The sequence below is a fragment of the Pleuronectes platessa genome, chromosome 1 (genome assembly GCF_947347685.1).
Source record: "Pleuronectes platessa chromosome 1, fPlePla1.1, whole genome shotgun sequence".
Taxonomy (NCBI): domain Eukaryota; kingdom Metazoa; phylum Chordata; class Actinopteri; order Pleuronectiformes; family Pleuronectidae; genus Pleuronectes; species Pleuronectes platessa.
The window spans coordinates 10,307,321-10,322,179 of record NC_070626.1 but is presented as its reverse complement, the minus strand read 5'-3'; the positions used below and the strand labels follow the sequence as shown (position 1 = coordinate 10,322,179).

General features: G+C 39.2%; 2 long non-coding RNA genes across 4 annotated transcripts; one reads left to right on the top strand and one right to left on the bottom strand.

The window, feature by feature from the left end:
* Window positions 1–2,241: 2,241 nt before the first annotated feature.
* Window positions 2,242–4,440, top strand: LOC128440329 (uncharacterized). 2 transcript variants are annotated; one of them, XR_008338515.1, is made up of 4 exons: window positions 2,242–2,360; window positions 2,767–2,949; window positions 3,569–3,655; window positions 4,415–4,440. It is a non-coding gene; the product is annotated as an uncharacterized LOC128440329 (long non-coding RNA). The 2 variants fall into 2 exon arrangements; XR_008338514.1 differs by having other exon boundaries at window positions 3,783–4,433.
* Window positions 4,441–4,807: 367 nt separating this feature from the next.
* Window positions 4,808–6,452, bottom strand: LOC128440617 (uncharacterized). 2 transcript variants are annotated; one of them, XR_008338549.1, is made up of 4 exons: window positions 6,334–6,452; window positions 5,745–5,927; window positions 5,039–5,125; window positions 4,846–4,911 (listed from the first exon to the last, which is right to left on the bottom strand). It is a non-coding gene; the product is annotated as an uncharacterized LOC128440617 (long non-coding RNA). The 2 variants fall into 2 exon arrangements; XR_008338548.1 differs by having other exon boundaries at window positions 4,808–5,125.
* Between the last annotated feature and the right edge of the window lie 8,407 nt (window positions 6,453–14,859).

The following is a 14,859-nucleotide window of genomic DNA, read 5'->3' as shown; positions in this document are numbered from 1 at the left end:
ATTGATATCCCTGAAGTTTAACTGACTTGGTTTTTTATTGTGATAAAGTGCTCCAGTAGTAATGAAGGAAGGAAAACACCAGCCAAGGTTTGTTAGCTTCGGTGAATCTGTGAATAAATCTGTAACAGTGAGAGTGTTTCCATCCACCTGGCAAATCTAAATTCAATACTCTCTCTTCTTCTAGCTTTGTTCGGACTCCACCAACTCACAACTGTGTTTCCCTCAGGAAATATCTGGATCTATCTTGCTTGAAACAGCTCAGCGGAGAAATTGAACCATAGTAGTTGGCTACAAAACCAAATCAGTGAGCTGAACAATGCTTAAACGTCACCCAGAGCTGAGAGGTGCAGAGTCAGTTGATAATTACGTCCTTAAACAAGATTACGTTTTCCCCCCTCTCTTTGGAGCGTTTTTCAAAATTTTTCCAGTTTTTCCAGATAAATAATTAGTGGATCTTGATAAATAGGTTCAGGCACATTTAGGGAGCTGATACAAGTGTGTAACATGTGTAGTGCAGCTTTACTGAATGTAAGGGACTGTTGGGTTGATGTGTGCACGGCTGCCATTTGTTGGTTTGTCTGTTAGTTAACATGTAATCCTTTGATACAGTATTAAAATCAATAGATTGATTGAAGTAGATATATATATATGTAAATCTTATACAACAGACCAATGTATTCTCCTTGATTATTTTATATATTATTCTGGAAAAATATAGTAAAATATTAGTTTAAATGCATCTAGTGTGTGCTGCTCTTGCTTTGTGATAAATATAATGTGGTTTGGTTACATTGTCAATGACTGAAGTTAAACTCTGTATGTATTATGATTATTATGTTATAATGAACAGATTTAAACATATTTAACATCACTTCAAGCCATAAAAGGAAAACTCTGATCCTCCATATTATATTATCACTTCTCCACTGAAACCCATTCATTAAACTGCCAAAACCTACTCACTAACCTAATGGAAACTGTTCACTAACCTACTGTACCTTATGCCAAATTAGAAACATGATGGATGACTGCATTGCAACAAATCTCTGGAGAGGGAAAGGTCATGTGGGCTATAAATCCCCCGCCGCAGTAAAATGAGATGTATTCCTCCAATTGTTGTCCAGTCTTTAATATTTTTTTCTCCCTCTCTCTGTCTCTCCCTCTTTCTCCCTCTCAGTCGTAAATAGTGATTCACGGCGCTGATACTGACCAAGCTGATGATTTTAATTTTCTGTTTTCAGAGTAATAAACACTGACATGAGAACGAGCCTCAGGCAGAGACCTCTAATGAGAAAATGAAATTAGTTTTTCAGCTGACTGATCAGAAACATTTCATACATTATAATCAAGCATTTATTTGACGTGATTTGTTTTGCGTGCGTGTTTGTTTGCGCATGCATGTGTGTGCTTGTGCAGGGTGGGGGTGATGTGCACATGTAAATACATTATTCATGCTTCTGTTTGTGCCATGCTACTGCCTGTTATTGCTACACCAAGACACAGCTCATGACATTTTCCAACCTTTTGTACGAAACCCACAGCTGGCTGCCTGCCTCAGTATACACTGTGTAATTTTATGCCTCATCTTTCACTGTTGCATTCATCACTGATCGACCACAGTTAAACTACGCCAGTCACATAACCAACAACCCAGTCTCATCAGAAAACGTTCAATGGCAACGTTGGTCCACTTGGAACGACGTTACCATCTCACAATCTGGCCTCTCAGATTGTGAGATGGTAACATTTAGTCCTCCCATTGTTTTGCATTGGCGTGTTCTCAGGTCACGTGACTCTCAAGCTCCCGTCTGCGGAGAGGAAAAGATGGCGGAGATTCCCTGTTTTTTCAGATAAAATATAATTTTGTAACTTAGTTTGGGCATAAAAATACATTCTGACACCATTTCTAGCGAGAAATGTGCTCTTTGCTTCCACAGTCTTCAGCCAGTTCGTGCTTATGATAAATATTTTAATAGTTATCACGCATGTTTTTATCGTTGCTATGACGGTTGCCATGCCACCACGGCTTGGTGTTTAAATCACAGTCCCTGCGTGGTGTCCTTCAGTGATCGTGAATGTTATTCTTGTTATATAATAGTAATATTTGAGGCTAGATTAGATCTCTAATGAGAAGGATCCTGCGAGTCTGCTCATACCGAGGCCGGACCGAGTGCGCGAGCGGACCGAGTGCGCGAGCGGACCGGACCGGACCGAGTGCGCGACCGGACCGAGTGCGCGAGCGGACATGACGTGTGGCTGTCGTAAAAACCCTATTTGTAAACAACCAGTCCTTTTAACTCGGGGCTGCGTCATAAACACGGAGCGCTTGGAAGACCACGATGTCATCTTCCTTCTGTCAGGTAAGTAGTTTATTGTTTTTAAAGATCGTTACGATCTAGGTTTACAGTCCGAGTGCGGAGAGAGTCCGTCAATCCACACTATGGACGCTGTTCATCAGCTAATACGCCATTGTTAGCCACATGCTTCAGCCCACATTAGCCTGTGCTACCTGGGAGGTGAATACATGGTTGTTGAAAACCAGTTCAAGACGCTTAGCTCATCATTGAGGGACGCTACAATATAAATATAAACATGAATTTGATTTATGAATGCTTTAGATTAATAAGGAGTGTATTTGTCTACCATTACTCCACAATATCAGATCAATTTGGTTTAATGTATAGTATGCAATATGACAATATTTTCATGTTATGGAGTTGCGATTCATTTTATAAAACAATTGCTATGTTCTGTTTTTTAATCAAGGAGGATCAAAGTGAAGCTACAGGAGTTTCATTAACGTCAACAACTTGGACCGAACAGTTTGTTTTGCTTGATGAAGAGCAGGAAGGGCAGCCTGGAGAGAAAGAGAAGCCGGGTTGAGCCCACTACCATCATCCACGTACCACGAGGAAGATGAGGGAGAGAAATGATCCTACCATTAAAGAGGTACTTTTAAGTTACATACCAGAAAAAACATTTTATATAATTTGCCAAATATACATTTTTATTAAATCCCCAAAGTACGCTTGCTGAAATACAAGTTAATATCACACTGAAAGAATTTTGATCAATCATGCTTCCCTGCTGTGATTGTTTAACTGGGAAAACAACTTTTTCCACAGGAAGGCAAGTAAATTTAAGGAATACATGTGCAAAGTTTTCCTCTGTTATGTATAATGATGACCCCCATCAAACAAAATGTTAGCAATCTTTACACCTTTTAATTTATACTGATTATTTCTGTCTACATGTGTGAATTTGCCTTCATTAGTTTCAGAAAAGAGCGATGATGTATCGGTCAGTGGGCGGCAGCACGAGACTCCGCAAACTAGTCTGTAAGCAAAGCAGACGAAGGCATCGAGGTTGCGGCCTGCCATCATTGTTATTTTGCTTAAGGGACTGAATATGTTTCATGCAGAAATATTAGCATTTCCCTTATATCTACCAAAACTGCTTGTTTCACAGACTGCAGTTTTGTTTTGATCCGATGTGGTGTGCAAATACAACCGTATCTGCAATGGGTTGTGGGGCATTAACATTTGTAACTCTAATTTTGTTTTGACAGACTGTGAAAAGAACGTTGAGAACATCACCACTCTACAGGAAGACACAGTCCAGTAATGGGTGTCAGAATTTCAGTAGTGAACGACAGGTACTGTGGGAAAATGTGTGTCATTGTTGTACAATGTCCTTTGACTCTGTTTACACAAGGTTAACACAAAAAGGTTTGATTGTAAACTGATATTGGTATGAATTCATGTTATTCTCCTCTTCACAAGAAACAAACAATCCAAATTACCTGCAGAAAGCCCTTGATGGACGCTTCAGCTGCATCGTCAGACTGGCCAGACAGCAAGATGCCAACTTTAATGCCAATTTATTTGTGTAACATTCTGTGACCAAATGTATAGATAACTTTTTGTAGATTGTAAAAATAGATAACCCATTTATTACAAAAAAACTACACTAGAATTACCGCACTGCGTTGTACGACTCCGCTAACCAGTGCAGTATCCGTCCACATATTTCTACATATTTTCTCTCATATAAATGACACTGTATCTCTTGACAACTGAAACCATAAGATGAGGTAAGTGTGGCCTTGACCTTTTTACTTTAAGACAAATACAAAGTTAGACAATCCGAAAACATGCAGTTATGCCTCCGGCGACTCGCTATTGCAGAGGCATTAAAACCGTAGTGTAGTAGATTGGATTTTATTGGTGTTACATTGGACATCTTGTATGGGTACACCAAAAAATATATTTGGTTTCACATTCTAGATGGCAATAAGCAGAGTCATCAACTCAGGAAAAATATTTCTGTAGAAAAGAAAGCCCTGTATGTGTGTATGTATACATACACACAAACGCACTATTGAGACGTTTTGTTTTTTATCATATATTCTCAGGCAGTACTGAAGCATTTACTGAGAGGGGACGTGAGGGCCTACTCTGCGTGCTCAGAGTTCAAGCCCAGCAGGCTGCAGCGGGCCTGACATATTCTGGAACAGCAGCACAGTCTTTGGAGGTACTTCGAGGTACTTCTCCACTGATGAAGAACTGTGAGGGCTGTGATTAGCTACACTCTCTTGCTACAATGCTACTCATGCTACTCCCTGGCAGCCTTAGGAAGGCATTAGCTTGCTGTTGGGTAGCTGTTAGCTTCAGCATTTTTAGTTTTTAGTGGCCTGTCTGACGTTTATGTTTAAAAAAAAAATCAGAGGGAACCATCTTCATAATTTAACACTATGGTTTGTTTGTGTCCTTCAGTTCTTCTCAAGAGAAGCAGTACAGGTTTACACAAATAAATTGGCATTAAAGTTGGCATCTTGCTGTCTCACCAGTCTGACGATGCAGCTGAAGCGTCCATCAAGGGCTTTCTGCAGGTAATTTGGATTGTTTGTTTCTTGTGAAGAGGAGAATAACATGAATTCATACCAATATCAGTTTACAATCAAACCTTTTTGTGTTAACCTTGTGTAAACAGAGTCAAAGGACATTGTACAACAATGACACACATTTTCCCACAGTACCTGTCGTTCACTACTGAAATTCTGACACCCATTACTGGACTGTGTCTTCCTGTAGAGTGGTGATGTTCTCAACGTTCTTTTCACAGTCTGTCAAAACAAAATTAGAGTTACAAATGTTAATGCCCCACAACCCATTGCAGATACGGTTGTATTTGCACACCACATCGGATCAAAACAAAACTGCAGTCTGTGAAACAAGCAGTTTTGGTAGATATAAGGGAAATGCTAATATTTCTGCATGAAACATATTCAGTCCCTTAAGCAAAATAACAATGATGGCAGGCCGCAACCTCGATGCCTTCGTCTGCTTTGCTTACAGACTAGTTTGCGGAGTCTCGTGCTGCCGCCCACTGACCGATACATCATCGCTCTTTTCTGAAACTAATGAAGGCAAATTCACACATGTAGACAGAAATAATCAGTATAAATTAAAAGGTGTAAAGATTGCTAACATTTTGTTTGATGGGGGTCATCATTATACATAACAGAGGAAAACTTTGCACATGTATTCCTTAAATTTACTTGCCTTCCTGTGGAAAAAGTTGTTTTCCCAGTTAAACAATCACAGCAGGGAAGCATGATTGATCAAAATTCTTTCAGTGTGATATTAACTTGTATTTCAGCAAGCGTACTTTGGGGATTTAATAAAAATGTATATTTGGCAAATTATATAAAATGGTTTTTCTGGTATGTAACTTAAAAGTACCTCTTTAATGGTAGGATCATTTCTCTCCCTCATCTTCCTCGTGGTACGTGGATGATGGTAGTGGGCTCAACCCGGCTTCTCTTTCTCTCCAGGCTGCCCTTCCTGCTCTTCATCAAGCAAAACAAAGTGTTCGGTCCAAGTTATTGACGTTAATGAAACTCCTGTAGCTTCACTTTGATCCTCCTTGATTAAAAAACAGAACATAGCAATTGTTTTATAAAATGAATCGCAACTCCATAACATGAAAATATTGTCATATTGCATACTATACATTAAACCAAATTGATCTGATATTGTGGAGTAATGGTAGACAAATACACTCCTTATTAATCTAAAGCATTCATAAATCAAATTCATGTTTATATTTATATTGTAGCGTCCCTCAATGATGAGCTAAGCGTCTTGAACTGGTTTTCAACAACCATGTATTCACCTCCCAGGTAGCACAGGCTAATGTGGGCTGAAGCATGTGGCTAACAATGGCGTATTAGCTGATGAACAGCGTCCATAGTGTGGATTGACGGACTCTCTCCGCACTCGGACTGTAAACCTAGATCGTAACGATCTTTAAAAACAATAAACTACTTACCTGACAGAAGGAAGATGACATCGTGGTCTTCCAAGCGCTCCGTGTTTATGACGCAGCCCCGAGTTAAAAGGACTGGTTGTTTACAAATAGGGTTTTTACGACAGCCACACGTCATGTCCGCTCGCGCACTCGGTCCGGTCCGGTCCGCTCGCGCACTCGGTCCGGTCGCGCACTCGGTCCGGTCCGCTCGCGCACTCGGGCCGGCCTCGGTATGAGCAGACTCGCAGGATCCTTCTCATTAGAGATCTAATCTAGCCTCAAATATTACTATTATATAACAAGAATAACATTCACGATCACTGAAGGACACCACGCAGGGACTGTGATTTAAACACCAAGCTGCGCCGTGGTGGCATGGCAACCGTCATAGCAACGATAAAAACATGCGTGATAACTATTAAAATATTTATCATAAGCACGAACTGGCTGAAGACTGTGGAAGCAAAGAGCACATTTCTCGCTAGAAATGGTGTCAGAATGTATTTTTATGCCCAAACTAAGTTACAAAATTATATTTTTATCTGAAAAACAAGGATTCGCCGCCATGTTTTCCTCTCCGCAGACGGGAGCTTGAGAGTCACGTGACGTGAGAACACGCCAATGCAAAACAATGGGAGGACTAAATGTTACCATCTCACAATCTGAGAGGCCAGATTGTGAGATGGTAACGTCGTTCCAAGTGGACCAACGTTGCCATTGAACGTTTTCTGATGAGACTGGGTTGTAACCAATTACACCTGGCTCTCCAGTTACAGGGACCTGGACTGGGAGGCTCCAGGGGACGGACGGTCAGTTCACCATGATAATGGTCACAACTCTGGCACTTGACATCGAATGAGGAAAACATGGTGGATAAATAGGAAACAGTCTTTCGTCCTGCCAATCAGTGATAACACAGCCTTCTCTTTTCACACCCATAATTGGTATGATTAATTTTTTCCATTTATTTTCCTCTAAGCTATACAGATAAATAGGCCGTGGTCATTTGAAAACCAATTATATTATGTCCTTGATGAAAATTCACCAAAAAAAAGGTCACTGACAAAGTACTCGAAAGATGAAAAGACCTTTAATCCAAACCTTTAAATTCATTTAGTCTGATTTCACTGATTGATCTCAAAATAATAACTGCTTGATGGAGTATCCCAAAATAGCTGTTCAAATTATGGAGAAAATGTGAAAAGAAAAGGAAACATTTGAATCAGATGACTGTAATTTAAAATGGCTCCAATAAAAATGTAATAATGAAAATCATTTTGTTGGTAATCCTTACCAGGAGGAGTACGCTCATCATCAGTATTTGAAGTGTTCATCCTCGCTCATGTGAATGTCTCCTCTCTCTTACTTCTCTTTAAACTGTTTTAATCCTGTTGCCAGAGGCCTGTACTAGAACATCATGTTCATTAGCATCTGTTTGCTGTTCCTGCAGAGTTCAAAGTGTTTCTCCCTTCACATGTGGATAAGAGCTTGACTCACTGCAGTGCTACCTCAAGTCTCCCTCGATAACATTTGACAAAAGTAGGGTAGCAGGAACAACAAAAGTGTGAGCAATGTCTTCATGTGCATGTTACATCACTCATTTGATCCTTTTCTCTCTCTGATCCGGTGAGTACGATGAAGACTTGGCTCTGCAGATCTGTAGAGAGACGCTGAATTTGCAAAGACAAATGAGATTTCAGTTACAACATTATTTAGGAACTGTAATAACCTTTGTTGTTTAGTGTTATCTGCACACCCTCAAATGCAAATGCCTGGAAGTTCTTAAAACATTTTTTTTTTTATTTAAGCTAATGTGGATATTTTTTTAAACAAACTTTTTCGTATGTGTCTCGTATGAGTCCGAATACGCCACATGTCGTAATTCCATCATCACTTATTCAGAGTATGACCTCAGTCAGGATAAGGTGATCAGAAATGTCAGACAATTGACTTCATTAGGTTGAGATCGTGCTATCTGTGTTCAAACATCACCAAAAATGAAGTGTATTTCTATGTTAAATTATTGTTTGTTTCTTGTCTGGTATCTACAATACCCATAATGGATGACTGCCACAAGGTCAGAGAGTCAGATGTGTTATGCTAATAGCTGTTAATGTGGCCTCACCCTGTTAAGCAGAGATGAGGATCAGTCTGCAGAGATTTTATGAAGCGTTCACGTCTTTCCAACTACAAAGCTGCAGATTTATTTTCCTTTATTTTCAAACTTGTAGTCTGCCGGCTAAAACTGTGCTGCCTCAAGTGACATCACTTTGTCACGCAATCCTCCGTGCTGCTCCCTCTGGAGCCGCGATGTGTTGTAGAAGTTTCACTCTGACTTTAGTGTTACCATCATGTAACTGTAGATGTTGCTAAATCAGCCAGGACTAACATTTTATGGATTATTGATCTAAAATAAATTACAATCATTTAAATTTGCAAACGTGTTAAATGATGGGCTAGTTAAGACTTTCTCACTTGATTCATTTGATCTATAATCCCCAACCATGTTGCTTTATCTCGTTAAATCTTATTTGATCTGATCTTGTTGCAGCTCTTATAGTTTCTTCTCATCTTATCTCATCTCTGCAGAGCATTGCAGTAAAAACATTTACATGCACGTGCTGAGGAGTTTTGTATTATTATTGCAGAACTGTCAGGTCAATGTATTACGACAAGCAAAAGCTCAACACTAAGTTAGGAACGCTAAAGGTCACAGAGGTAGTCTTTCATATTAAAGCTCTACCAAATGAAATGCAAGCTTATTCTAACATAAGAAGACAAACAGATTATGTCAGCTCGAGTAAATGTCTGCATTATTGCCTGGTGAGCTGAAATTCTTTTATGAAATGAACTGTGACGACAAACAGACTTTGTATTGAGGATAAACAAAAGCTCAGTTTTTCTAACTTCGAGTCTTTAGGTAAACTGCTAAACAAGCGAGACTGCACATCTGGAGCGCGGAGCAGCAGAACATGTGCTGAACCTGAGCCGGCTCTGCTCCACTTTCTCTCTCTGCAGCACGATGAGGCCTGCTCCCTGCACGCTCCACTGGCTCTCTGTGGCCTCACTGTCCATCTGCTGCAGGGACACGGCAGAACTTAGGAGACACGACAGGTTACTGTTTCAGGAGGCTGCAGGAAGCTGTAGCTGACCAAGCCTTGATATTACAAATCTCATACAGTAGCGTATTACACACAAGTAGAGTTGTTAACGGTTTAGCACTTCCTGATAAGTCATTTGCAGCTGAGGAAACTGTGATATTTGATCCAAGTGCTCTTTGGGGTGCAACATGTAATGAAAACCTGATGTGAGCTTAATTCTTTCTTCAAGTTCTCATATAATACAGCAATTATTAACTGTTTCCTCACAGCAGTCTGTCTCATCAGTTCCTGGAGAGGTGCCAGTATATAGAGCAGTCCAAACACCACCCTCCTCACTTCTTTTCTATAAAGCCAACTGTAAACTATATCATACTAAGCAAATGCACATTTCCCCCTCGCAATATTTACTTTTATATGACAACATCTAGTCATAGCTCGAATTATAATTACCACCCTGCAGGTGTTTGCCTCCGCCACCCAGTTTAGTTTCAGTGAAGAAATTCCAGAAAGACAGGAAATATCATGTTCAAGAGGCCAAAGCATGTTTTTGAGGCCACTCTGAACTGGACCTTTGACCACCCACATCTAATCAGTTAATCTATGAGTCTAAGGGAACATTTGTGCCAAAATTGAAATAATTCTCTGGCGGAGCTCTTTAGATAACACGGTCATGTGACAAAAAGGGTTTTGTGAGGTCACAGTGACCTTAACCCTTGACTACCAACGAATCAGGTCATCTGTGAGTCCAAGTGAACGTTTGTACTAAATTGTAAACCATATGTGTGTTGACAAGAGAGAAAATATGCTTTGTGAGGTCCAAGCAACCTTGACCTAGATTCCACCTGAACATGTGTACCAAATGTGAAAATGTTTCCTCTAGATGTGCTACAGATATCGTATTCACTAGAATGGGATGGACGACCAAACTGAAAACATAATGCCTCCGGCCAAAATGTTCAAGAGTGACTTGAAGCATTACAAAGGCTCTGTTTAATGACCATTTAACAAAAATCTCAAATCACAATCTCTCACATTTAACAAAATTAGTTTGGTTCCAAAAATGACCCACGTTAAAAAAAGCCAACATGCTGTAGCTAAAGGAAAAAAGTTGCAAGTAAACATGATTGAGGCAGATTGGCTTTGAATCAAAGCATTATTGGGATAACAAATTTGTAACATCATTATAATTTCTCAGAGACAAGGTAGAGTGTCATTGTGGTGGCATCTGTCACTTCAATCTTTAATATTGTATTCTTCATTCTAAATATTTGACTCACTTACACAGATGATAGTGTTATAAGGATATCACGGTAATATGATATCCATGGTTACTCTACAGTATATTTCCTTGTACTGGTAAGACATATACCATATATTGTATATAAAGATGGTCTCCTCTTTCTGCTACTGTCCAGAAATGAAGCTAAAATATCCTGGATACAAACACTGCCATCCTGTGCATTTGGAACCGCAATAGCAATGGAGCCGCGATAGCTAGGTTGTGTCAATCCATGAGCTCGACCAATCCCGAGTCAGTCTTTTATTTAAAACTACGTGAAAAATTTGCATTTGAACAAACATCAGTGTAATAAGAACTTAAAGTGACAGAAACTACCCTTGAGAAAAAATGATATAGCATGTTCATTGAGTTTTTAGCTGAGTTTGATGGGATTTATGACCTATACTATAGCCACTATGGCCAGGTACTTTGAAGTTGCAGTTCACAACACCTCCAGGTGAAATACCAATTGCATTTTCAATCTCCATCTTTATATATTAATTTATTGTCTATTAAGCTTTCTGTAACTGATATTTGACAACTACACCATAAAATAAGGAGATACAATAAATTAAAAAATCATGGTTTATTCTGTGTGAAGGGTTATTTATAACCAACATGGTGGAACAGGATGCTACATTTTAGTGTAATTTTAAGCAATGTAACCTTGGAGTGAAAGAGAAGTTAATAACAGGTCTTTGTATGAAACTCATACATGGATTCAGCCTCTCTGGCCTAGTGTCTACTAAACTGTTAACTGCAAAGACTGTGTTTCAACCCATTTTTGAGACTTTACTCAAAAAGTCTCCACTGCACGAAAAGCAGTTTGAGCGTGAAGTCGTGCTTTATGCACAGGGCGTATCACTGGGTTTTTAGATGTTAAATTAAGTCTGGAGCGGGAAATGCCAATACAAATAATTTTCATTAGGTCCTGACCCTGACTCTGAATCTATCATGAGTCCCTGTAACAATCACAGCCGGTCAAATGAGATTTGCTGGAACAACAGAGGAAAGAAACAGAAGCACTTAATGAAAACATAGCTCATAACTCCAGAGTAGAATAATGCAGCGACCGTTCCTCCACAGGTCACAGAATCGCTGTACCTGCTCCTAACACGATTAAATGATTTTAATACACATTGTGTTCTGTGTTTATGTTACATTTGACATCTATTTAAAATGTGCTGGATTGAAAAAGTTGAGTGTGTGAACATTTTCACCGCAGTCAAACACTAAAAGCAAATGCACTGTTGCCTGAGGTGTAAACAGAGAGATAAGCACCCTGTTTGCGATACATTTTGTACCCTGCTCCAGAAAAGAACTTCAGGATGCAGCACAGGGATCCATCGTGACTGAGCTGATGTCATGCTTAACAAGTCGCTCTATTTACAATATTCTGTCCAAAGAAGGCTTAAATCTGTTGATATATGTGCTTGTTGCCTGGCAACACAGCCCATGTTTGTTTGGGCCTTTAGGGCTGGATGTGATGATCTTTGACAGATCATTTTAAAGACATGGTATGGAAGGAGAGTTCACTGTGTGTTTGCATTTTGTAAACCTATTTTTCCATCTTGTTAAGCTAACATGTATATGTTCTACAAGTATTACAATTGAAGAACTCTTTGTCTGCCATACCAATTTCAGAAGATAAAAAGGTTCAAGTTTTGGGGAATTTCTACAATGGTGTTCCAAGTGGGACCTTTGACCTGATGGAAAAGTTTCAGAACTACACTAAAATAATTAATATGAAGTCTCTATATCATGAACATCCACAAAAAAAATCCTCTTAGTGTTAACAAAAGGAAAATTTGGACCTGACAATGGTTGTATTGGTCCAGAGGGTCACAGAAAGGATATATAATTATATTCTGGAGAACATGAATATCCACAATGATTTGATCAATATTCTGGGCTTCAGTAGAAAAATATCTATTATTTGTTATCCTCATGCTACGTCAAACTATGCACGCTTCATAAGGTATTTTGGAACAACAAAATGCTTCCTACTATTTTCCCGTTCTTGTTGTTGTAATTTAATTTTTTCTAAACTTTTAAACCTCTGGGTTAACAAAGTGTACCTTTACAAAGTTACCAAGCAAACCTTACTACAAGTGACCCAAATAAAAAGAGATTCAGTATGAATGAATGACACCATGTTGATTTTCATTCCAGTGATAATGGCCTAAACATGTGAGTAAATTGTAAAAGACAAAATACAGATTAATACCCCTCTGTGGTAACAGCTCCACCATAGAAGCTTATTACACTGCCCTTTATCTTTCAACCAGAACAATAATTTTGTTGTGCAGAACTGGACTTTATCTTCAGCCTGTTTCAGCGATTAATCACAAAAGCAATTTCATGATTAAAAATCCAATACATCAGTGATAGGACAGAAAATCTGAGGCCACTGAACCCTCTGGTGCCCTACACACAAATGCAGAGAGATATGTTGTACTTGTCCTGTGTATTTCAGTGTTTTAGCCCAGAAAGAGACATTCAAAACAACAGTATTGTTTTGTGAATGGGTAAAAAAGTGAACCTGCGACACAGGCGGAGTGAAGCTAGGCCTCAACGTAGACACACTTTGCAAAAAGAAAATTCATCCACATTTCCAAAACATGATTGCTAATGCATAATATACGCAAATGATTGTACAATGGTATGTGTTTGTGTGGAAATACAAGTGTAACAATTAGTATTCATGCTATGTCATGATGTAAAGTTCATATAAGACACGATCCTTGACTCAAATTAGATGTAAGCGAACCCTCTGTCAGTTGGTTGGTTGTGTAGGGATTTATAAATCATTACCTCCATCAGGGAGGTTATGCTTTCACCCCTGTCTGTTTGTTAGCAAGATTACGCAAAAACAACCCTAACGCTAACCTCAACACTGTGTTGGAGTGAAGTATGGGTCAGGGAAGAACTCATACAATAAATCAGGCACATTTACTGATATCTATGTGTTTGAAATTTGGCGCAGCTTGATTGATTTAGGCCTTTGCGGAAATATGCACTCAACTGAATGGCATTCTTGCTTTTTGAGAAAAAAAAACAAGAGACAGAGATTTGAAGTCATACCACTGCAACATCCGTTCAAAATTCATTAGTCGTGGGTGTTGCTTGTTTGATCCGTGCTTTTCACAGACTGCAGTATGTGTGGTTAGTCGGTTTTGTTTGTTAATGCTGGAGTAGCCTGATCCACTCCAGTTCAAGCTAGAATGTTCTCTCTTTTAGAAAACCCTGGCATGTATGAGTTGTGAATTGTCCAGAGGCTGGACTGCCCTTGTGTTATTTCTATATATATATAGATATATGTATATGTTTCTCGAAAATCACTCATCTAAAACCTCACAGGTGACATTGCACTTCTTTTGGTTCTCAGCATACAGTATACCTACAACGTGTGAGGTCCATCGAATAAGTTTTAGCTGAGAGAACATAAATACAGACAGACAAAAATACCACAATTTATGGTTAGAAGTTATTGTATAGGAAAATGTGAGCTATGTTTTCCATTGTGAAGAAGGTGCTGTAGGGCATGTTGATACAGAGGAATCTCAGTGAGAGAGTGTGGTTTATATAATGTATTACCACAAAAATGCTGTAGGATCCTGCAGAGCCAGAACTGCTTCACATTTGATAACTTTCACAACCAATACAACTTAACACATATTCTCTGTTCAAATACCAAATACGACAATTGATAAATCAATGAACGCTTCACAGTAAAGACCCAAACAGCATTTTGTTTCTGTTGGCTGCTTTCATGCCATTTCCTCATGACATCAGACTTAATCTCGGCTGCTCTATTCTACCTGCTTTCCAAACAAAAACATGATGTTTCCTCCACCACCGAGGAACGAGTGAATGAATTCACAGAGGCAGTTTGGACTGAATAAAGATCTGCGGTGCTTGAGGTTATAGCGGTGGTGAATGACGCCCCATAATGGCACTTAAAAGAGAAAGTTGCATCATTAATCATTGCTTCCTTTCATACCCTTGACACGTGAGACAAGGAAATCCATGTCTATCTGAGCACAGACAATAAATATGAATGCTTCCCAGATTAGTCCCCACAGAACAAAATGGATACTCTTTAAGGGCACGTTTTCCAGTCATCACTCAACTCACTAAAATGAGCCAATTATTTCTTCTACAACA